This window comes from Anastrepha ludens, chromosome 3, assembly GCF_028408465.1.
Source record: "Anastrepha ludens isolate Willacy chromosome 3, idAnaLude1.1, whole genome shotgun sequence".
In the NCBI taxonomy this organism is placed as follows: Eukaryota; Metazoa; Arthropoda; class Insecta; order Diptera; family Tephritidae; genus Anastrepha; species Anastrepha ludens.
This window is the reverse complement of record NC_071499.1, coordinates 105288952-105315028: the sequence shown is the minus strand read 5'-3', so window position 1 is coordinate 105315028 and position 26077 is coordinate 105288952. Positions and strand designations below refer to the sequence as shown.

General features: G+C 38.6%; 1 protein-coding gene across 1 annotated transcript in view; it reads left to right on the top strand.

The window, feature by feature from the left end:
- Positions 1-21824: 21824 nt before the first annotated feature.
- LOC128858685 (uncharacterized) overlaps positions 21825-26077 on the top strand; it is a 38952-nt gene continuing 34699 nt past the window's right edge. Inside the window, exon 1 of the mRNA XM_054095152.1 lies at positions 21825-22044. The gene's annotated coding sequence lies outside the window, so the exon portion shown is untranslated. The remainder of the gene's footprint in view (positions 22045-26077) is intronic.

Below are 26077 nucleotides of genomic sequence, written 5' to 3'. Positions count from 1 at the left end.
TATGGCTAATATTGAGCCCAATATGAAGAAAAACCTAGAGCGCATCGTTTTGCAATGGACAATTGAGAATTGCCGACCATTTGATGTGATCGAGGACTCTGGCATGCAAAAATTGGCTGAGTTTCTTATAGCTACTGGTGCGAAATACGGACAACATGTCGATGTGGAGGACCTCTTGCCACAATCAGCGGCAATATCGAAAAGTGTGGCGAAACTATACCCAGACTATTTGGAGAAATTAAAGGCTGAAGTGAGCTCGATACGAAAAGTTGGTTATGGCTTAACTATTGATGTTTGGAGGGACGAATATTTAAAGGCAACTTATCTATTCCTATTAATTCATTACATAAAAAATGGAAAATTAGTTACTCTACTTTTGGGATTGGATACGATTGAAAGTGCTAATTATACAAGTGAGTAAACAGTCAGGAGTAAAGTGATCGGAAAGCGAATGTAAGAAGCGTTGTGATTCTAAACTTATGCTTATTTAATTCCGCACAATCATCAGAATCAATGATAGATTAAAGTTACCTGTCATTGATTTTCATTGTGAGAAACCCGTTAGATTGCCCAGTATGATCTTCTGTGTTTTTGCGCTGCTTCCTGCATAAGAGAGGAGAAGTTATTAGAGAAGGTTCCTAACGCGTACCCCATCGAACCAGACCTGTCTAGTCCACTGAACCTTATCTATTGTCTCTAAAGAACCTCCATGCATCAAGACAGCTCCAAACACTTCTTCTTAGAGCTAGCAGGGTACTCGTAGACCTGCTCAAGTCTTAAGAACTGGATCACACGATTTGTGGTCACATGCTGCTCTTGCCATCAGATACACCTATTCTCCACGGCATTTTGTTCACACAATGCGCTGGAATGTCCGTTAAGCCCCATCAACAGAACCTCCACGGCTCCACGGAGCTCACCTGAACAACACAAATTCCCCCACCTGTTCCCCAACCCTTTGCCCCTTTCTGCGAAAATTATCTTGTGTGTGGCCAACCAGCAAGTCTTGGTCCCTTACACTGTCTGTTCTGTGTGTCTGACCAGAGTATCTTGGAACCTGACATAAGTCAAGCGCAACTCTTGCAGTGGCTAGTGTTATTTTCGAATATGCTCTGGCCTGCATTCCGCTAGAGGTTTAGGTTGCGCCCTATTGTAGAGCTCTGCGCCCGCAACTTGGTCACAACAACGACACAACAAGCACAGAAGTACCCCTTCCTAAGCCACAAAAAGACATGTGCGCGGAACCCATGGAATTCCTACCTGATTGTTCTGACCTATGAAGCTAAATGCTTACCAAGTTTTAATGTAACCTGGAAAGAGTTGAGAGCCCTGTAAGGATATCCATGCTTCTGCATCTCACGGATTAGTTCAGCAAAAATGTTAAACTTCCTGCGTTTTTGATGAGCGCCTGAGTCAATGGTAGCTTTGGTTATTCTTGTGATAGCCCTCCTCGCATAGCATTGGATATGACTGTGAAGAGGTGTGAGTTCTAGAAGAACCTCGATTGTTAGCGTGTTTAATATTGATTGCTTCGTCGTGCAATTCTCCAAGGCTTATAAAATATGTAAATAGGCAAATAATTGGCGTTTGGCTGAGATCCTCTTCCTATTTTTGTTCCTAATGTTCCTCCACACATGGGGGGACCTACAGTTTCGAGCGGACTCCGAACGGCAGATATTTTTTATGAGGAGCTTTTTCATAGCAGAGATACACACGGAGGTTTGCCGAGGGGCGGCGACCGCTATTAGAAAAAAATGTTCAATCATTTTGGTGTTTCATTCATGGAGATTCGAACCTACTTACTTCCAAACGGTAGTTAAGGGATCATAGGCCTAATTAAGATCCATCGCAGTGCTTTTCGTGTACATCCCCAACATTCACCTACAGTTAATTTACTCGCTATGAATACTCCAATGGCCTTTCTCGCCATCTTTTCTATATGCCTTCCATAGGAATTTTTGGTCAAATGTTAGGCCCAAGACTTTTATTTCTTTATCAGCATCTTTCATTTACTTTATTATCTTTTTATTGGTTAAGATGTTCGAATTTCTATTTCCTTGTGAATGTCTATTTTGCTGGATTTATGTTCAGTCCCACTCTAACACACCACCTCTTAGTTAGTTTTAACCCTACTTGAATTGAGTCTCTTCGTCTGACGACCTCTGCATATTAAAGCTATGTCGTAAGCATAGCCTTGAAATGTTAAACCATTCCATCAAGACTTCATCTACTATTCTAGTATATATACATACATACATACAGGTATATGATAGTATCGAGTATAGAGCTCCACTCTTGCGCGCAAACTCTCGATGTGCTTCAAGCTAGTGAGTATCTTTACCCCTCTTGTACTGAGCATATTGCCCATTCATCCCATCTATCTCCCCTATCTCTCTCTCTCCAAGTGCACTCTCACACCTCTCTGATTTTTATTTTCTTCTGTAACATCAACGAAATTTTTGAAGCACTTTTTATACATTTTGATTTTTCTTCTTTCCAAAGGTGATGACGTCAAATCAGTGACTGTAGAAATCTTACAAAAATTTGATTGCACACTTGACGACAAGGCTATTATTGTCACTGACAAGAGCAACACGATGATGGAAGCATTTCAGTCAAACGATCGCATCTACTGTATAAACCATCTATTACAAAGCGCGATGGATGAGGCCATATATAACACTTCCGAAATAAGAGAATTGTTGAAGAAAACTAAGAAACTTTTCACTTTCTTAAGAAGTGTTAGCAATACATTCACCAGCTCCGCTGAAAATATTTCACCCAAACGATGGGGCATAAATTTCCATATGCTCTCCTCACTGGCCGATAACTGGAATGAAGCACTCGAAATAAGTAGACTACACGAGCGAGAAGAGGCACGCATAATTGAAAATTTGAACTTGCAACCCATTACTGAGTTGCTAAACATTTTTAAACCCTTCGAGGAGGCAACTAAAGAACTAGTGTGTGAAAGCAGGCCAACACTTCATTTGGCCATAGTTCATATCCATCGCTTGATGAAACTTTGTGTCAAGAATATAGATGATATGGATATAATAAAGAGTTTTAAAGTAAATTTGCTAAATTTCTTCGATACAATTGTTTTAAAAAATATGACAATACACCACAAAATCGCTTTGTATCTGTTCCCCCCCGCCAACAAACTAATTTCGTTCAGCCAAAGTGATAAAGACTTAGTGCGCGCTGAATGCAAACGGATTATGCAAACTTATATAGACGCGGAAACTCGTGAATCAAATACTGCGTACTCAGCCATACAATTCGATGATAAGCAGGTAATAATAGATTACCTCAAAGAGTTCAATGAAGAAAATGATCAAGGCGCATCAACATCGGGCATGTCAACAATTAATTCAGAACTTTTTAACGATTTTGTGGAACCAAATAAAAAGATGAATAATACCGAAGAGAAGGTAAATAACGAAATACGATTGTATGAGGACACGAGTGTGACGCTTCAAGATAGTTTCAACCTACTGCAATGGTGGCACTTGCATGAAACGCAGTTTCCTTTATTGTATAAAACGAGCTGCAAAATATTGGCAGTGCCAGCCACAGGTGTGGCAGCCGAAAAAGTAATTGTGAAAGGAAGACCTTTAATCTTTGAAAGCCGCCGCGCGGGCGGTGACGTTAAGCCAGATTTTGTGAATGATGTGTTGTTTTTGCATTTTAATGTAGAGAAAAACGAAATGTTTTATGATATGATAATGGATGAAAATTTTTAATAATGTACATATGTATGTACATATATGAATACTTTAAAAAATACTACTTGGATTCTGCTGATGTTAACATAAAATAAATTTTTTAATTAAATATATATGAATATAAATAGTTTTATTTATAAAAAATGCTCTCGAGTGTTGTTTATCATCTATACTTAATATTATAAAGAGGAAAACTTTGTTTGTTTGTTTGTTTGTTTGTTTGTTTGTAACGAATAGGCTCAAAAACTACTGGACCGATTTTAAAAATTCTTTCACCATTCGAAAACTACATTATCCAAGAGTAACATGGATTACATTCTATTTTGGAAAAAAATAGGGTTCCGTAAGATATTTGGATTTTTCGGACACAAACTGAAAAAAATCTTATATATAAAATAAAGTCAACTTTTTGTGTGTGTTCGCTAACCGGCCGTGTCTGCACCGAATTAAACCAAACTTACACACAATGTTAAGAAGGTATTGAAGATGGTTTCCGTATAGTTTGGATACCTATTGGTGGATAGGGCTCGAGATATAGGTCAAAACGTGGACCCGGGTAACCTTTGGTTGTGTATGTACAATATGGGTATCAAATGAAAGCTATTGATAAGTGCTTTAATACGGGGTAATTTTCATACCTATTGATGACTAGGGTCTCGAAATATATGCCAAAACGTGGACCCGCCATGTCTTTGCACCGAATTAAACCAAACTTACACACATTGTTAAGGAGGTATTGAAAATGGGTTTCGTAAAGTTTGGTTGTAATTCGGAGCAGTGGCAACGGCTACAGCGTTCTTTTGAGCCAGCCATAATGTCGCTTACATTTTTAACACTTGGGGCGGAACTGAACTGTCAAATTGACAGTGTGAGTTACAACGTGTCAATATTTCTTTCTGATTTGGATGCCATAAGGAAAAAACGTAAGTGCAACATGTAAAAATTGTTTGTGAATTTTTTTGGAGTGGATTTTGGAACAGTGAATAATTTCTTACGAAATTTGAGAATTTAATGTGAAATCCGAATGAAATTATGTGTTCGTGGAAAAAACAATTTTTTTCGTTTTTTTTTTTTGAAAAATATAAATGGATAATGGTTAAAAAAGCTCCAATGCTTAATAAAACATATAAGTTGAAACGAAAAATTCATGGATGATCAAATTTCAAATCAACGCATATGAATAAACAATCGTCTTTTTTCCTGATTTTCAATTTATATTTTATATTTACTCAAAAACAAATAGAAAAACAAAAAATATTGTTTATGCCAAAGCGCTTGAATAAAGAATAAAGAAATAAATAATATGAAAACCATATATTTTCTGTTCTAAGCCATATCTATTCTATTTTAGTGTGCCCAGCGAAGGGGGCCGGGTTTGCTAGTATATATATATATATAGATATATACAGGGTGGGTCATATAGCGTTTTCTTTTTGAACCACCTATTTTTTTGAGAATGGTAACACAAATGACATGTCAAATGTGTTCATAATTTACTAAAAGATTTAACATTTACGAAATGGGGCGCTATACGCTTGAACAAAATTGGGAAATATTGAAAACCTATTTCCAAAGTGATGACTCTTCTTCTTCTTCCGCGGTTACAGTAAATGGCGAGCGTTACCGTGACATGCTCAACGAGTTTTTGTTTCCAAAAATTTAAAAGCATGACACGGACGACATTTGGTTTCAACAGGACGGTGCAACTTGTCACACTGCCAAAGTTACACTCGAACTTTTGGCTACCGTTTTTGAAAACCGAATAATCAGCCGAAATTCCGATACCGATTGGCGGCCTCGGAGCTGTGATTTAAGCCCGTTGGACTATATTTTGTGGGGAGCCGTTAAGGACAAATGCTATGCGAACCATCCAGAGACGATTGGTGCTTTAAAACACGAAATCGAAGTTGCCATTCATGAAATTGGAGCCCAAACAATCGAAAATGTGCTTAAAAATTGGGTTGATCGAATGGCCTACTGTAAAGCCAGTCGTGGCCGTCATTTGAACGATATTATTTTTCATTCGCAAATGTCAATGTTCAATCTGGAAAATAAAAAAAAGTTTGAAAAAATATTGATTAGTTTTGTTTTATAGACGATTCAAAAAGCAAATTTTACATGGCCCACCCTGTATATGTATGAGGGAATTCTGCCGGGTACCGTTGAATTGCGTCCAAAGTATTGGAAATACTCTCTATTTGATTTGTGCTCTTAACGCCTCCACCAACTGTGGTACTTTAAGAATGTATTTCTTATACATACATATGTATGTACCTACCTACATAAGTACCTACATGAAGAAAACGAGTAGGTCAGTTTGGTATGAAGAGCGTAAAGTTTAAGTTAATATTAAATATTGTGTACAAATAAACTCGAATTGAGCGAGTAGTGATAAAAATAATAATTAAATAGTCGACAATTTATTAAGCTAGAATGGTGTCGAAAGGAGGAAGTAATATTTGTATGTGTAATAGATAAATTTCAGAAAAAAAAAGGAATTGTTTTGAAGCCCAAATTTCAGTCACTTAAATGAGAGGAGCTTTGAGGCCTGTCAAAATAATCAGCTTTGAACTCTTAAATACGAGGAATCGTGCGGAGCTAATGACATTCATAACGAGTAATTAGTATAAATAATTTTATTTAAAATTGAGAACTAACGCTGGTAAATGCAAAAATTATTGAAAACATACCAATCAATGCGAGGCATTTAAATGCCGAAAGCCTACAAAACGCGGTCAAATAAAACTAAAATGACATTTTGCAACTTAAAGCGCGTTAAACAAAGCTACACTTTTCCAGCAACAACAAGTTACACGTTACTTTGTAACGAGTTGAGAGCTAATGAACAACAGTAAGAGTTTACGATTCATCTCAAATTGTTTTTCGTTAAAATTCAGTTTATTTCCAATTTTTTTCCTTTGGATTTCCAATTGATTTTTGCCAGTAACGGGTCAAAATTGAAGCCTCTTGTACGTGTACGAGCTTTGCGAAAACTTTAAATATGCCGCGTCTTGTTTCCGCTCTCTTCGTGTACAGAGTCGTCACGTATGGTGAACTCCTCGTGTTGCTGGTTTCAGATATAGTCTTAGGTTTGATTAACGATCTTTCATAATAAAACGAAACGTCAGGTGTCTATTAGAGGCAGGTCATTAACTTCCTTTGAGCTTATTCTATATTTTTTTTTGCCAAATAAAAGTAGCTGAATTTAATGCACCGGCAGGCAACCTCATTCTATTCGCTATCGAAAGCACTAATTTGTGATCTCTCAGCTGTTGTTGCTGTCGATTCGTTGAGTACCGCTGCTTTGAGACCGTTTTTAAGTGCAAAGTCCGCGCATTTAAATCAACAGCACCACACTTTCTAAATACACCTTTATCTCTGCCATGTATGTATGGCAGAGAGAGTTGTAGGGTGAGAGAATATTGTAATATAGATTGCCGCTACTCGGTTCTCTAGAGTTTGGTTTGCATTTGTGTGCTAATAAACCACTTTTTTTATTTATATTCCATCTCTGTTATTTCCTTTGTCTACATTAACCCAACATAAACTTTTCATTTTGGCTTGCCAAAGCTGACTATTATGATCAGTGCCTATTTCACCACCTGAAAGTAGCAAAGAGCACAGCATCTAAATTGATTGAGAATTTACATTGTATGTATATCATTCTTGGCTCTCCAGCCTTATAGTGTAACAAAAATAAAATTATTTCTTTCAAGAAATGAAGGAAATACTGTAGTAAAAAATAATAAAAAGCGCTGCGTTTCTTTTTGTTTATTTAACAATTTTATTGTTATTTAAGCTTTAAAATAAATAAAAAATAATACAAGATATAAATATTTATTTATACTTATTCTATATTATTTTTATTGTGCTTTGATTATCTTAACTGTGTTAGTTTTTAAATTTTATATTCAAGTGATTTTTGGAAGTTTTTAGTCAAAAAGAAAATTTTCGTTATTTCTTTATTTTATTTTCTTATTCTTCATTTTCTATCATTCATCAATTATGAAGGTTTGTCCAGTAGAATTATGAGAGGGGACGCCCAAATCAGCTCCCTTAGAGGATACCTCTTTGCATATTATGTACCACCCTTTAATCAAAACAAATCGTAATTTATTTTGAAAAAGCAATTCGCTAATATCGGATGTTTTTTAAGAGCTTGAGAGCTAAAAACGATAATACAAAGCAGAAATATTTAGTTGTTTATTTATTAAGTCAATGAATACGAGTTTAATATGTAGATTCTTATAGGCTAAGTGGACATATTTTAAGGTTAATAGGCATTGGGAAAAGGAAGTACAATTAAATTACAATATTTATAATAAATATTTAAAGATTTTAATAGGAGATCTTTTGAAAATGAAAAATCTATCCCAACAAATTTGGAGATTTTATTAGTCTCAATGAAGGCTCTAGTAATAGGAGCATTCCAAGCGTAAAGAGATTTTGAGAGACCAACATAGGTGAACTCCGAACTGCGCAAAGCTCTGGAGGGGAATATTCAAGAAAATCCGCTCAAGAAGTACCGGCCAGTCATCAGCCAACCACGGAACACATCAAAAATGAAAGACAAGGATAGGATTTATTTTCCTGTTCTGCAATGATTTGAAGTTGATCAATAAGCAGCGCTCTTCGAATGTAGGGATATGATCCGAAAAGTGTAAGGATGAAATATTGTTGGAGGCGGTGGCAGTCTCCAGCCCACTGAACACATTAAAAGCATCCATTGCTTCACACTATCATGCTTTAGCCGAAAGAAGATGGAAGCAAATACCTACATGTATTACAACAAAAAACACATGGCCGTCATATAAAATCCAAAAATCCAAAGGACGAATGACCTGCTAGGATGTTCTCGGCCAAACATTTCACGCATCACTGCAACCCTTCCAGGTTATTGGAAAGTAGGGGATCATGCAGGTAGACTCAATCTACCCTTCAATCCTATCTGCAGAAGCTGTCAATCGGAAGGGGCGAAGGAAAGTCTTTTCCACTATTTATGTGAATGTCCGGGACTAGCCAGGGCACGACTCCGATCCTTCGACAAGCCTTTCCTACAGCAAATTAAGGAGATCTCAGACATCGAGATAAAGGATTTGCTGTTATACTTGGACCTCACTAAATGGATCTGACTTGGAAAAAAAAAAAATACATCATCACACGAGATAGTGGTAGTAAAACGGTGCTGGTCACTAATTAGGAGTATTTCAGTGGATATGTTCAACCACCTCAACAACAACAACAACAGTTTTGGAGTGCATTTTTTTTATTATAATCTGGTAAATAAGTTCTATAAACGACCAGATTTATTTTTTCCACAACTTGGAAGCGTTGTTCTGGCGTTAAACGATTCATGATGACTTGCCAGACTTTACTTAACTGAAATTTCGACACAGTTTGCCATTCACAGCTGTCAAGTCATAGTTATCGATATCGATAGTTCTCAGGCAGTTAAAAAACATCCTATATCTTTCAAATATGTGGTGTGCGTCTTGATGTTGCTCCACAAATAGAGGGACCTACAGTTTCAAGCCGACTCCGAACGGCAGATATTTTTATGAGGAGCTTTTTCATGGCAGAAATACACTCGGAGGTTTGCCATTGCCTGCCGCTATTAGAAAAATGTTTTTATTAATTTTGGTTTCACGGAGATTCGAACCAACGTTCTATCTGTGAATTCCGAAGGTAACCACGCACCAACCCATTCGGCTACGGCAGCCGCTGCTGCTATACCAAATACATTTTTACTTGCGCTACAAAAACTTCGTTTTAAACTAGTGTAAATCTCTTTATTGCTGAACAGCCCCGAGATGAAGGGATAACAAAATAAAATGTCAAAAATTTACAATTTTTTGGGGCGGTGAGGTAGAGTATAAAATGCCTTCGCATTTACAGCGGCCGTCGTCTGCTGCGTCGAGTCGTATGCCACTAAAACAATCCCTCTTCTTCCTCTGCAACATGTTTCCTCTGCCCCTGGACTACGGTAGCGTTTCATCGAGTACTGAGAAGATCCAAGTAGGCGTTCTGATAAAGACTGCATCTTCTACGCTTCCTGCGTCCAGAGTCGCGCTTACCACTATTTTTTCGATGATGTTGTCTGCTCTTATGGGACCTAGACTGTCTTCGACTGCCCTTTTATTTATCATAACATTTATTGAATTTTGAAACGATGTCAATTTCCTGCATTCAAAAAGAGAGTCATAGTTTTCTTGCCCATTCGTATGGTTAAAAAGGTGAAGTAATGCGATCATCCGAAATCATTTGGCAGCTCCATTGCAAGGACGTTTCACATGCGCTGTTGGCTGAAAGTACCATACCGCTGGATGTGAAATCTTTTGCATCCGTAAGTTGTTGAGGTACGCCGTCGTGAAAGTATATTCATTTGTAAACATATGAACACTTTTCTGTCACACATTCGTTAAGGGCATGAAGCGAACTTAAATAAAAAGACATAAATAAAAAAAAGTTTTTGAAATAAATAAATAATTTTTATTCTAATTATTATTTCATTACTTGCTAAATTTATTTCCTTAATTCCTTCAGAGAAAAATATTTCACTACAAGAACTGCATAAATTTTTATCCCATTTATGTATGTAGGTACTTCACCGTAAGCACACTAGCAGATTATATTTGCTTTCTGTGCTCATCGTTTTTTAGCGGTAGTGCCCTTCCCTGATTATGAACTCTCTTTTTAGTTCTCTAATACACCTCATCTACAACTACAATTACGATATTAAACGGCCCATTTCCGCAGATGCATCATCGGCTTTTTAACAGGAGAGAATTTAGAAATTTAACAGAGCCGAGATGAGTACTGAACAGGCTTCAACGAGCCAGGTAAGAAACAAGAAATGCTTTCATAAAACCATAGTATTTTTATCGATTAAAAGCAAAAAACGATCATAACATATACACTATGGAGCAAAAGTGAGATATTTAAAAAGATTCAGCAGAAATTTTAATACCGCTTTTAAGTTTTTCGCATTGTTTATTTTTTATATTAATATACTTAGGTGTAGGAACTTGATTACATTATACTTATAAACTTAACATTATATTCTATATTATTAATTAATAAAAACCAAAAAAGGACATGGGTTCAGTTTTGCACTCGCTTCGAAATTCAAATTTAAATATACATATTGTAATATAGTTAAAATTTTAATAACTCGTTATTCCTCCTTTTGCCTTTATTGTTGCACTCACACGTTTCGGCATGCTTGCTATTAAGTTTTGACACGTTTCTACCGGTATTTCTTCCCAACTTATTTGCACTCTTTCCCACAGTTCATGAATGCTATTTGGGGCCTCATCAAAGTTATCTAACCGTCGTTTCACTATAGACCACAAGTTTTCTATAGGATTGAGCTCAGGGCTTTGGGATGGCCACTCAATGGTCCTGTAATTCTGGGTTTTTAGAAAATTTCGGAAGAGCTTTGGGGAATGCTTGGGGTCATTGTCCTGTTGGAAAATTACTTCATTCTCTGGAAATTCCATTTGACCCAAAGCTACCTGCATATTTTCGTACAGAATTTGATGATACACCTCTTTCGTCCTGGTTCCTCTAATAAGCTCTAACGGTCCTACTCCGAAATAGGAAAAACATCCCCAGACCATCAGTGATCCGCCACCATGTTTAACCGTTTCTATTACCTGATGACTCTGGGTGGCTCTTCCTGTGTCAGACCAAAAATATCGTATACCATCTGAGTTAATCCGATTAATTTTGCATTCATCAGACCATATCACTCGTTTCCAGTCTTCTATAGTCCAATGCTGATGAGCTAAGGCAAATGACATTCGATCCTTTCTGTTTTTGACAGAAAGTTTGGGCTTTTTGGCGGCAAAACAACCAACTTTTTTTAGTGCCCGACACGCGGTCCAAGCAGTAGCCTTATTTCCTATGCTTTCAGCAGCGTTTTTTGGTGTTTTGGTTTTTGCAGCCATTAAACTTCTGGCCATGTGTCAGATAGGATAGGGCGGCCATTTTTTGCACTTGGCCCTTTCAAATTTTATTTAATTTTCATCACCATAGCTTGAGATATCCGTAGCTCAGAAGCAATTTGTCTCGTTGATTTGCCTTCTAAAACTAATTCTCCAGCTTTTACCACTTTTTCATTATTAATTTTTCGCATTTTTCACAAAATATAAATTTTACTCACAAAATGAACCTTAACGAATGAAAACCACAACGCAACAGAAAAATAAAGGAAGTAACGAATACAAATTTATCCAAATAAATAAACTTGTTAGTGTTATTAACGGTCAACTTCCAAATCATAAGGGGAAATAGAGTGAGGGCAAAAGTGATTACATGTTGCTCTTAAATGCTCGCTGCTTGCAAATTCTTCTGTTATACTACAATATAATTGTTGTTTTTGTTTCCTAGTATTTTGTAACACACTAATTCCAAAAAAGGTGGGACCAGTTTTAATAAAAACCATGCATAGCGCTGAAATTGATTATAATACAGCTGAATTCTAATTTTGTGGTCACTTTTGCTCCATAGTGTATATTCTTACCTATGTTTGTAAAAATAACAAAATAAAAATATACTTTTACAGTAACTTTTTAACACTTTTCACTTGCAAGCAGCATCGTCTTTCGGTACAGAGCTGAATTGCAGCGGTGAGCAATTTTTTCTAACAGAAAATGTTAAAAATTGTGATTTCTGGCTAGCGGCTATTCATTAAGATAACTATTCACTTTGTCATTTAATGGAAACAAATCATATTACTATCACGTAAATTCCAATAGATGTTTTGAATATTTTCATAAGGATTAAAAATAAAGAAATGTTCGGTAAAAACTTGGCTTTTTTCCTTCTTTTACTTGCCGAAGCCGAACTGAACTTGCGCGTTCGAACATGGCCGAGGCCGAAGTTGTTTACAAACATTCACCGGGTATTTAAAGTTCGGTCCGGACCGAAGTTAGTCTTCCTTTCACATTCGAATCTAAGATCGATATAGTAAAACCTTTTTTTGTGTTGTAGAGTAATAGAATTTCCAAACACTTTTGTAACATTTTAACTCATACATATAAAAGTACTCGTCTATTTTTTTCAGGCACCTAAGAGCGGCTCACCATTACGCATCATTAAGCAGAAACTCTCAGCTAATGTTTATCGAATGGTTTCGAATAAAAATGAGAGCACAGCACAAAGCAGTATATGGCAAGTTTTTGAGAAAATCAAAACTGACACCGGAGAGCTGATTGTAAACTATGTTGTATGCACAATATGTCGTAGAGTATTTAAATTCGCTAAATCCATTTGGAATTTGATTAAACATAAATGCTTTATAACGATGCAACCCGCAGAGGAAATGTATGTACAACCAGTTAGAGATAATATTGAGCTCAAAATGAGGCATAATCTGCAGCGCATAGTTTTGCAATGGACAATTGAAAATTGCCGACCATTTTTTGCCGTGGACGAGGCGGGGATGAAAAAGCTTGGTAAATTTATTAAAAATATTGGTGCGAATTTCGGACAACATATCGATTTGAAAGACATAATGCCTGAACAGGCAATAATAACGAAATGTGTGGCGAAATTATACCCAGCCTATTTAGAGAAATTAAAGACTGAAGTGAGTTCGATACGAAAAAATGGTTATGGCTTAACTATTGATGTTTGGAGCGACCAACATTTACAATCAACATATCTATTCCTAATAGTTCACTACGTAAAAAATGGAAACTTATTTACTTGTCATTTGGGACTGGGGGTGATTGAAGGTGCTACATTTTCACGTAAGTTATTTTCGGTTAGGTGCATGACTATTTTACGAACACTTCAGTATGTATGTATAATTGGCGCGTACACCCTTTTTGGGTGTTTGGCCGAGCTTCTCCTCCTATTTGTGGTGTGCGTCTTGATGTTGTTCTACTGATGGAAGGACCTATAGTTTCAAGCCGACTCCGAACGGCAGATATTTTTATGAGGAGCTTTCTCATGGCAGAAATACACTCGGAGGTTTGCCATTGCCTGCCGAGGGGCGACCGCTGTTAGAAAAATGTTTTTGTTAATTTGGTTTCACCGAGATTCGAACCTATGTTCTCTCTGTGAATTCCGAATGGTAGTTACGCACCAACCCATTCGGCTACGGCGGCCGCCGTCACGAACACTTCATTAAATGTTGTAAATCTGAGATATCCAATCATTACCGAAATCACATGAAATATTTCAGAGTTAATTTTAACTCAACAAACGCTCTATTTGATTAAAAGAAGATATTTATGGGATGGATAATATATCCGGGATCTGGTTTAGTTATGTTTTTTAAATTCATTTAGGGGCATACCCAGACAAGAAGTTGTTTCCGTTTCCAACTCAACCCAACCTACGTGGTCACTGAAGCCTACGCGCTTTGTGGGACCTGCCATGTTTGAAAGAAGCGGAGGAGGCTATGAACCCTTCTAAAAGCCATTTTTGCAAGATTTCACTCCGCTTACTCAGCTAACAGAGATTCAAAAGCCCAGCCGTTGTTCGCGTTTAGCGATTAGTACAGCCGCTCCTTACGTGGAGAACAGACGCTGACCAGAGAGCCGCTCAATATGAGTCAGACGCTTCTAGAATTTTTTGAGTTGCCTGTTTTGGTCCGCGAGTGGTATTTTATTTCCATCCTACCCTGCATATCTGCTGAGCGTTCCCCTATCCGCCACCTGGGGACACGTCCGATGGGAGACAGGCAACTCCACACGGATCACGACCAAGGGATGCCGCTTAGTAAACTAGCCCTGACTGGTGCGCTAAACGTCACCCCACGTCTAGCGTCCCCATGCCTGCAGTACGGCGCAGCAAGGCTATTTCTATTACTTCACTTTAAGGCTTTCGAGCGTAACCCTGAACCCAAAGTTTGTTTTTGCAGCGTACGCGACTCCACCACAACTCATCTTCGGTTAGATGCAATCAGTGCAACGGGTGGTGCCATTGTATTGTAAGAGCTGCTCAGGTCTTAATATTTACAGGGAGTTGACCACTGTCCACACGGTTTGTAGCCGCATGTTGCTAACGCCATCAGGCGCACCTAGCCTCCACCTCGACATTAGTTCAATTAAATTTTTGGTGGCCTAAATTTGTTAACTACGCAATTAAGCTGCATCTCTGAACATTGCGCTGATAGTTTTGTTGGTGGAAAAACGCGAACATAAACACGAATTAGTTTCTCCACTACCCCTCCAAGTGTGAAAATTATAACATTTCTGTAACTGCAAGGTGGAAAAGAATTGCAGGAGAAATGGTTACTTGATATTTTCCCCATATCCTATGCCGCATAGCTGCGAAATAATTTCAATTGGCTAGAAATGCAGTTTTAGTATTAATTAATTTGTTTATTTATTTATTTGTTTATTTTTTATATGTTTATTTTTTTAAATTATTCAATCAATTTTTTGGTCTGTTTCAAGTGTTTTAAGTCTTCACTTATTCTCAAGTCTCTCAGACGTCTACTACATTTTCTTGTGTAACATTAAACAACAAACTTTGATATGAGAAGCTTATACAGTTGAATTTCTCTTCTCTTTAAAGCTTATGTCATTAAATACGTAACTGAAGCAATCTTGAAGAAATTTGATTGCACACTTGATGACAAGGTTGTTATAGTCACTGACAATAGCAACACGATGATGGATGCATTCCCGTCAAACGATCGCATCTACTGCATAAACCATCTATTGCATTGTGTACTTGAGGAAGCCATAGATGAAACTCCCGAAATAAGAGAACTGTTTGAAATGTCTACAAAACTTTTCAATTTCTTAAGAATTATTAGTGATACATTCACCATCCCCGTAGCAGATGCTACCTCCGATGGGTGGGAGACAAATTTCCATATGCTCTCTTTAATAGCCGATAACTGGAATGAAGCAGTCGAAATAAGTAAGCTGCTCGCGCAAAAAGATTCACACTTAATCGAAAATCTAAACGCGCAACCTATTACTGAGTTATTAGATATTTTAAAAAACTTCATGAGGGCAGTGAAAATGGTGCGTTTTGTTAAATTGCCGACACTTTATTTGGTAATGCTTAGTGCATATCGCTTTAGGCACGTTTGCGAGGACATGAATGACGTGGATACGAGTATAATAAGGAAGTTTAAAGCAAATTTGCTACGATCCTTGGATATATTTATTTTTCCATATTTGACAATACATCACAAACTCGCTTTGTACCTGTATCCCCTGGGCAGACCAATGATTTCGCGCCATCCAAAGGATAAAGACTTGGCACGAGCTGAATGCCGACGGCTTATGCAAACTTATATAGACGAAGAGACTACAGAGTTAAATATTGTCGGTCATGGACTCTCACCCCTCATGTCTGGGGAATGTTTACCCTGCTGCGACATCAACGAGGAAGAGATAATAGGGGAATTCCTTAGTATATTCAGTGAAGAAGATGCTCAAGGCGCATCAACAATTAAGCCTGAAGTTTTTGAGGAATTTGTGGTGCCATGCCAAGGGATAAATAATGCCGAAGAAATTATAAATAACGAAATACAATTGTATGAGAGAGTGGGTGTTGAGCCCCGCGAGAGTTACAATCCACTTCTATGGTGGCATTTGCACCGAAAAGAATTCCCCTTATTGCATAAAATCAGTTGCAAAATATTCGCTGTGCCAGCCTCCAGTGTGGCTGCCGAAAAGTTCATTTCAAGGGCAAGACCGCTAATTTTTGAAAGCTGCAACGGAGACGAGGATTTTATGAATGGAGTGTTGTTCTTGCATTTGAATGTCGATGAAAGGGAAATGTTTTATAAAATAATGGATGAAAACTTTTAAAAATATGTGAATATTTATATTTTAGCAGCCATTAAGCGCATTGTGATAAATTATGTTCAGTTTTATGTTAGATATTTATTTGTATTGGACGCAAAGTGCACCTTTATGTATTTGTATAAGTATTTATTTAACAAAAATGTTTATTTGCAATCAAAAAAAAATTAATAAATTGTTTGTATGTTCATATCTTTGTAAAATACTTTAAATAGCATAGAATATATTTAGCCGACATCATCCCAGCGTTTCATTTTCCGATTGGTTAAGTGAAACTGAAGTTAAAATTTGAAAAGGTCTAGCCAAAGAGCACCAGGAGATTTGGTGGCTCCTAAAACACTCAGGCTAAAAAGCCCAATGTATTTAAAGCTCAGGAAAGGGGGTGGATAGTCAAGGAGGGAAGGAGAAAAGTATCAGAGAAAGAGATAGGAAAGAATAGAGACAGAGATAGACATAGTTAGTCCTGTAAGAATTTTCCAGATTCTTTTCGAAACCAAAAACTCGTAGCCGTACTCTAGCAAAGGCAGAACACCCACAGAGAAAGTGCTCAGTGCTAACCGCCTCCTCCAAGCACGACAGGCACATTGGGTCCTCAATGATTCCAATGGTGGTCAAATGCTGACCCCTTGGGTTGTGTCCTGTAATGATACCGACCATCAACCGCACGTCTTTTCTTCCAAGTTTTAGAGGAAAGTGGCACTGTTTTCTGTTCGCGCTTGTCACGAAACACTTTGCAGTTCTGCAGCGCTCTAGACCGGATCATTGTTGTTGTTGGAGCAGTACCTTTGCCCTGTCAGTGTAGTGTAATCACCGGTCGTCTTCGTCTAGCTCATCTAACGGTAGGCCCAGGAAACGAGCTGTTTCGACGGGTTGGGTCCAGAGGGAGAGGGGGTGTTAGAGATGGGGCATATGAAAAGGTGGTTAGTGTCGTGCGGGGTGCCTTCACATGCCGGACATATGTGTAGTATGTCGGGGTCGATTCTGGATAGGTAAGAGTTTAACCTGCTACATTATCCAAAACGTAATTGTGCCAAGGTTACGCGAGACTCTCGGGGAAGTTGGAGCTCTTCGTCTGTAATTGGTGGTGGTTGGACTCCGATAACGGCATTCGGAGGTCGGGAGCTTAAGAAGTGAGTAAGGGTCTCCCGATGAATGTCGTTTATGATCTGTCTGTACACTGTCCGATCCTGGAGTGGTCTGTCTGTTTCGTCTAGGATCTCGTCCACGTAATTTAGGAAGTGCCTTCTGATGTGCCTGGGAGGTGGCTCAGGCTCAAGCAGGTGTCTGCATAGGTGAGGCCTACGGTGACACCCTAGCAGAAACTGCTTGCTGAGCAGCTTGTTATGCTCCTTCACATGTAGCATATGAGCTTCGTCGTGCAGGTGTTGTATGGGGGACATCAGGAGACATCCTGTCGCCGTCCTTATTGCAGTATTTTGGCACGTCTGGAGCTTCGTCCACTGCGTATCACTGATTTCAGGCGACCATACAGGCGCAGCATAGTTAAGAACCGGTCGGCCTATTGCTTTGAAAGTCGACAGCAACATTTCTTTGTCTTTGCCTCAAGTGCTGCCGGCAAACGACTTGAGGACCTTGTTGCGATTCTGTACTTTCGTTGCAATAGCGGTTGTATGCGCTGAGAAGGAGAGCAAGCTGTCAAAGGTGACTCCCAATATTCTGGGGTTGTTTACCGTCGGTATAGGGGTATCATCGACTGTACCTGAAGTTGCAGCTTGACCTCCTTTGTCCAGGTGGTGAAAAGGGTCGCCGTGGATTTAGTCGGAGAAAGTTGTAGGTTTCTCGCAGTGAAGAAGCGAGAAAGGCGGGCGAGGTAGTCGTTTACTTTAGTGCATAGGCCTTCAATGACATTGCCCGACGCCATTATCGTACAGTCGTCGGCGTATGAGACCAGGGAGACTCCCTCTGGTGGCTGGGGGAGTTTCGAAATATAGAAATTGAAAAGCATGGGTGAAAGGACACCACCCTGCGGTACTCCCTGCTTTATTTTTCTCTGTTTGGATGTTTGTTCTCGAAATATCACCGACGAGTGACGACCACTCAGGTAGTTCGCGGTCCACCTCTTCAGCCCTGGCGGAAGTGTTGACTGTAAAATGCCATCTAGTAGCGTGGCGTGGCTGACTGTATCGAAAGCCTTTTGTAAATCCAACGCTACTAGGACAGTCCTCTCAGAGGGGCGGTTTTGGTTAAGTCCGCGGTTTACCTGGGTGTTAATGACGGTGAGTGCCGTGGTGGTGCTGTGCACTCTTCGGAAACCATGCTGGTGTGGGGCTGGGGTCAGGTGTTCTGTAAGGAGTGGGAGTAGAAGGGCTTCAAGAGTCTTCACTACTGGAGTAAGGAGAGTTATCGGAGGATAAGACTCCCCTTGGTTGGCGGGTATCCCTGGCTTCAGTAGTGGAACCACTCTCCCTAATTTCCACTTATCAGGAATGATGAGAGTGGCCATAGACAGGTTGAAAACCTTGGTGAGAAATTCTACTCCCAATGGACCCAGCTTTTTCAGCATCAGCCTGTTTAGTCCGTCAGGGCCAATGGCTTTAGATGGTTTCATGAGTTTGATGGCCCCCTGAACCTCGTCGCTGGAGAAAGCAAGCGGTGCACTGTTGTGTGTCAGTTTGTGCAACCGTCTGGTAGCACAACGTTTGGATCTATCGGCCGGAGGATGCAGTATAAATTGCTGGCTAAAGTAGCTCGCGCATCTCTTCGGATCCGACGGAGTACGACCGTTGAAGGTGATATCCACCTTGTTGCCGTGCTTCGTCGGGTTCGACAGGGACCTTACAGTGGACCAGAACTTGCTCACACCAGAGGTGTAGTTGCAGGACTTCAGATGCTCAACCCATTTAGTCCGCTTATGTCGGGTTACCAGTTCCAGTGAGATCCTTATTCGAGGATCCCCGGGATCGGCCTGGCGTAGGCGATCACGCTCGTTCGCCAGAACAGCTGCTTCAGCTGGGAAATTGGGGCACATGTCCCAGATCCGTCCAGCGGGTATGAAGCGAGCCGCTGCGGCTGTGATCGCCTTGCGGAATGCGCGTTCGCCTGCGCGCACATCAGTGGGAATTGGCAGAACCGCAAAGATGTCCTCCGTGAATTCCGCGAATCTGGCCCAATCAACTTTGTTGAAGTTGATGTATGCAGGTTCCTCGACCGGATCATCGCTTTTTATTTAGATTGCCTACATAATCGCTGATCCAATTCATGATTCCTGCGGAACTGATTCCGATTATTGGCTCTGGCCCTTGTGGAGGAACCGCTGATCCCCGGTTGGCCAATTCATCGTCTTCCCTAGTCATCTCACCTCATGCAATAAGTCCTTATTATGCCGGCAGTTTCTCTGCTTGCTTCTTGGTATTGCTACGCTTTATTGGTATTGCTACCCTGTTGAGATCTGTCGCAGTTTACTATGGCTTCTACAGCCTGACATTTATCAATCAGATCTCATTTATTCAGAATTAACTGGTGACTTGAAATTATTTAGCACCCCACTAGAACTCGCTTCTCTCTTCTCGTTTCTACTAGTGCTTCAAAGATTATGTTTCCTGTCTCTTGAACAGCTTCTACGATGGGACAGCCTCCACATATTAGTCCATATGACAGCTTCAGATTTTGGTGGTTTAGAGTTACCTTTCTGGACTGTTCACTGTGCTCATACCCAGAACTTGAAGCCGGTACCAGTCTCCTTCTGATACGACGTTACCCTTGTACTTAAATCCAATTTAAAACCCGAGGCCGTATGCTCCACTGGAAGCAGATGATAGCAGTAAATAAGTAATATAAAACCGTGCAGCAACATGAAATATACGCCAATTATTACTTCATTCATGATTTCAGCCAGTAAAAATGTGTGAACAACTGACAAAGCTCCCATAACAATCTCGCAAACTACCTTTCTGGAAATCGTAGCTTTCTCTGCTACAACTGTCTGAAGCTTGTTCCCACATCTCACGGTTTACCAAGCATGACCGGATAGCCGAGTTCGTCGCAAATGTGTTCAGGTTAGCACTTGAGAGCGACCATTTACAATTCCCCCTACAGTCAGGTTTTTGCTTTTCCGTCCAATTTGCGAGACCGAGGCTCTGGACCATTCAGTTGTGGGAGCCAGTTCGCGCACTTTAGAGCTGGTTCGCTTTAGTTTAACACCTGCTGAGCATCAAGAGCGTCATAGTCAGTCCCAGCGATTCGCTTCCTTCCACCTGAGTGCGTCTTAAGTTGGCTGTGTGGTATACTAACAAAGAAATGCCTGCATTATAGTGAATTCCCTAAAAAAGTATGTTAAAAAATTGTAGCGTTTGTGCCAGAAGCTCAGCGAGTTTATCGCATCCGAAATATAGCCAGATCTGGCAGCAAGCGACTTGAAACCTTTCAAGCATTGAACTGAAAACTTTTCTTAATGGTACGAGTACAAAACTGGTCTTAAGAGAAGCTTGCGAGAATGCATTGCTCAATTTTTTTACCAATAGAGACGGCGATATTTAACTGTCTGGAAAACATGCTTCGCCCGATGGTACCTTGCAGAATATCTCAAAATGTAATCTCGTTGTCTAATGAGCTGCAACAGGTTTTCCTGCTCTTTGGGCTTAGATGGCCATGTTTATACGAGTATGTTGCAGTTTTACATGTAATGGGTTTTAATAATATTGATTTTAAGATTTCAATACCCCCAATAATATTTGTATATATATGTATATTAATAAAAATAAAGTGTTTTAAAATATTTCAATTCACTAACACCATTTCGTATTTTGTTAAACAAAAGTGTGGCATATTAATGAAACCCGAAGAGAAAAATTACGTAGTGGGCCTGAGAAGACAAGTTGGTTATGGTTTAACTTTTGATGTTCGGGGCGAGGAATATTTAGAGGCAACATACCCATTCCTAATAATTCACTACATAAAATATGAAAAATTAGTTATTTTTTTAGTTACTTAAAAAAACCAAAAAATTATACAATATAAAATATGTTTTAAGAATATCTTAAATGTGGGTGTATACAGTCAAGAGTAAAGTGGTCGCAAAACAAATTTTTTATTGCCGCTAAGATCATTTATGTATAGTCCAGCAATTCTATAGAAATAATTATCAGCACTTTAAAAATTAAATTAATTAAATTAAATGATATCCAGCTGGAACTGTGGATCTCTCAAATGAGGGAGATGTTGAAGAATAGCGGTTGTGTATGTAGAGAATACTTTCACTCTTAGAACGAAAGTAGCTGGCAGGAAAGTCTCTCACTCTCTATAAATGTGGCATCGAACATTGAGAATGCACACACATAAGTACTTCCTTGAAGAAAACGAGTAGGTCAGTTAGGTATGAAGAGCGCAAAGCTTAACTTAGTAGAAATTAGTGTGTACAAATAAACTCGAATTGAGCGAGTAGTGGAGAAAATAATAATTTAATATTCGACAATCTTTAAGCTAGGAGGAATTTATACTTATATGTGGAATCGATAATTTTCAGAAAAAAACTTCGCGGTGGTTGAAGCGCAAATTTCGTTCATCTAAATTAGTAAAAGGTTTGTGCCAATGAGAAGAGCTTTGAGACCTGTCAGAATAATCAGCTTTAAGCCCCGAAATATGAAGAATTGTTCGGGGCTAATGGCATTCATAACGCGTAATTAATTAGTATAAATAGTTTTATTTAAAATTGAGAATTAACGCTGGTCAAAGGCAAAAACGATTAAAAACATACAAAGCAACGCGAGGCATTTAAATGCCGAAAGCCTAAAGTGCGGTCAAGTAAAACTAAACGGCATTCGATACTTTAAAGCGCGCTAAACAAAGTTACAATTTTGCAGCAACAACACGTCACACGTTACTTTGCGACGAGTAGAGAAGGCATGAACACCATTAAGAGTTTACGATTCGTTTCGCATTGTGTTTCGTTAGAATTCAGTTTATTTCCAATTTATTTCCTATTGATTTCCAATTGGTTTTTGCCAGGAACAGGTCAAGACTTCAGTTTCTTGTACGTATGGTGAACTCCTGGTGTTGCTGGTTTCAGATATGGTCTTAGATTTGACGTTTTTTTTAGTATTTACGATTTGTCACATTGGTAAACGTTAGGTATCTATTCGAGTCAGGTCATTCAACTTCCTTTGAGTTTATTCCATTATTTTTCTTGCCAAATAAAAGTAGCTGAATTGAATGCATAAGCAAACTCATTTAATATACTCGCTATCGAAAGTTCTAATTCGTGTTCTCTCTGCTGTTGTTGCTGTCGATTCGTTGAGTACCGCTGCTTTGAGACCGTTTTTAAGTGCAAGGCTCGCGCATTACAATCAACAGCGCTAAGCTTTCTATTCACACAGTCGTCCAATCAGCAGTTGTTCAGACCACAGATGACTAGATGCGAGGCATATTCATTAAAGTTGGTGGCGCTAGACCAACAACAATTCGATTTGATAGAAATATCACGACAAAAGGATGCAGAAAAGAACGCCACGCACAGCCAACATGCAGCTGGAGCAAGAAGTATACGACGATAGTGGAAATGGATCGGCTTTTCATCATTTCGTTTTATGCTGACCCGGCGAATGGAAAAAAGCAAATCAGCTGGTGTACTGATACCACCTTTAATATATTCGCATTGACCAGATGCGAAACTCTCGTTAGAGCGCTGGCAAAATGTGTATTTTTGATAACTTTTATTCAGCAATGCCACACTGGAAGAAACATTAATTGGGTATTTTTTAAACAAAAATTGGGGATTTTCAATTTTTTACTACACCAATGAGGTTAGTATTGAGCATTCGGTTTATATTAGCCATACTCACATACATAGAATAAAAATGAGCACAATCAGCATAAAATGCATGAGCACAAAACCACGACAGTCGGTTCTACATAACCGGAACGAGCCAGATTTATACCCGGCCACGGTCTGTCACTTCAGCAGCATTTCTCGTATATGTATGGGGATTTTTTATGCTGCTACAACAACAACAACAACAACGGCGAAAAACGTTATTATAAAGAAATACATAAAATATTTAAATTTTTGAAAATAAAATAAAATAAAAAGTGGGTAACAAAAACCAATTTGTGAAACAACAAACAGAATGAGATAAAACAAAATAAAGTTAACAATAACATTTGGCGAAGATGATTTTTAATTTTTTATGACTTAAAAATAGTTAACAAAAGTATGATGTTTAAATAACTCAGACTAAAGGCATCACAAATCGAATTCAGTTCAATTACAATACATATATTGAACTTTTAAAGCAAAGAATAAAATATTTACATATAAACTCAATTACAAAAACCAACACCTAGTCTTGAATACAATTACATGCATATAAGTAAAATGAATACAGCAATTTGACAATACCAGGTTGTTCAAGAAGTTTTGCCGTTCGATAGGAAAGGACGTTTTCACTACCTTAAATTTAGTTTTGTTATGTTTATGCACTCTTCATATGAATGTGTGTGAAGTTTCATTCCAATCTACCACTTCATTCTGTGTTTACGAGCCATATAGTATCGACGTTTTACAGTATTTTCTACAATGGAGAAAATCAAGTATCCTGCAGTGAATGAATTTTTATTTTTGGAAGTTTTTGGAAATTTTTAAACGAATGTTGAAAGTGTATAAGGACTCTTCGCTTTCAATTAGTTCAGTAGAAGGGTGAGTTTCTGAATTTAAACGTGGTTGTGCAAGCCTTAAAGATGATCCATGTCAAGGACGTCCAAAAGTAGCAACAACACCAGAAATCGTAAAGCAAATATAAGAAATCGTATTGGAAAATCGCCAATCGACATATTTTGCCTGAAATATTGGGTTTCAGAAAACTATTTGCACAATGGGTGCCTCATTTCCTAACAATGGAACAGAAATGCATTCGAATGCGACTTTTCGATTTAGATTTTTGCAACATTTAGAGTATTTTCTAAGATAAAGTGGAATTTGTGCGTCAACTCATCGCTATGGATGAGACTTGGGTCTATCAGCATGATCCTAAATCAAAATGGGAGGCCAAAGATTGGTGTGAACCTGGTGCTTCGGCTCCAAAACGTGTACGTGTCCAGAAATCAGCCAAGAAGGTTTTAGCATCAGTTTTTTGGGATGCGAAAGGACTTTTTTTGTGGATTACTTGGAAACTGGTAAAACAATAAATTCTGAATATTAATGTAACCTTTTATACCAAGTGAAGGGAAAACTTCGTGAAAAAAGAAATCTTTTTTAACAGCGCAATCCACTATGGCACAAGAGCAATTTGCTAATGGCAAGACTAAAGTTCAAATTGTTGGAGTATCCACCGTTTTCACTAAATTTGACCCCAAGGGACTCCCACCTCTTTCAATACCTAAAACTATATCTGCATGGAAAGCCTTTTTCATTAAACGATAAGGTCATAACATCTGTGGAAATATATTTTGCAGCCCTTCCTGATTTTCACTTAAGAGATGGTATACATAAATTGGAATCTTGTTGGAACAAGTGTATTGATGTTCAGGGAGTCTATGCTGAATAATGAAGTGTATTTCGAACCATATAATTGTGGTTTTCTTATCGAGCCGCCAAACTTATTGAACCACCTAGTATGTGTGTACACAAGATCAATTAAAAGTAGAAGCCGAAAAGGAATTAAGAATATTTGTGACAATTTGAAAATCAAATCTTAATTTAAAAAAAAAATCATGTGCAGCATCGTACACGTGGTAGAAGTGAAACTTCTGTGAGTGAATGAGTGTGAATAAGAGAGAGAGAGAGAGAGAGAGAGAGGAAGAGAAGGAGACAGTATAAAATTTGTGTACAACAGTATAAAATTTGTGTAACCAAAATTCGATTTTATTAACTATATATGCATTATGCTATCATCTGTTGGTGGTTCAATTGGTAATACTGATATAATTGGTTTGTGATAGCTGAAATATGAAATATATGTACGTGATTCAATATTTTCTAGATAACGTGTGAAAATTGCATCTAGTGTAGTTCCGGATTTTGTTGTTGATTCTTTAGGGTTATTGTTTATCTGCAAACCGAATGTTTCTCGAAGAAATTGAATCAACGGCAAAGAATCATTGGATCCGAAATTTACGTTGAAATCTCCCCCGAGAATCAATGGAATTTTGTCTTCGCCTCTTTCAAGTGCATTTGCACCTGCGTGGCTGTAAACCAGTAGTGTGAATGAAATATATTATGTCATCAAGATTTTGGTTCGGTGAGATATAGATGGCGGCTATGACAATAGTTTTTCCATTCAGCGTTTGACATTCCGCAATGCAAACATCGCCAACTGGTGTGACTGTTGATGAATATGACTGAGACTGCCTTGCAGTCTTTTCCATGCTTGGTGTGACGATATTTACGCTATCATCTTGATTGTGGTAGATTGCCACACCGCCAGCTCTAACATTTAGTCGCTTATATTTGATGACGCAATTGAAATTTGGTATACTAATATCCTCGTTATCGTTTAACCAAGTTTCGGACAAAAGTACTATACTCGATTTGCGGATGACAGAGTCTGTTAAATCTGCGGAATGTGCTCGTAGGCTCTGACAATTAGGAGTACATACAGATAGCCCTCTTCTCTGAGT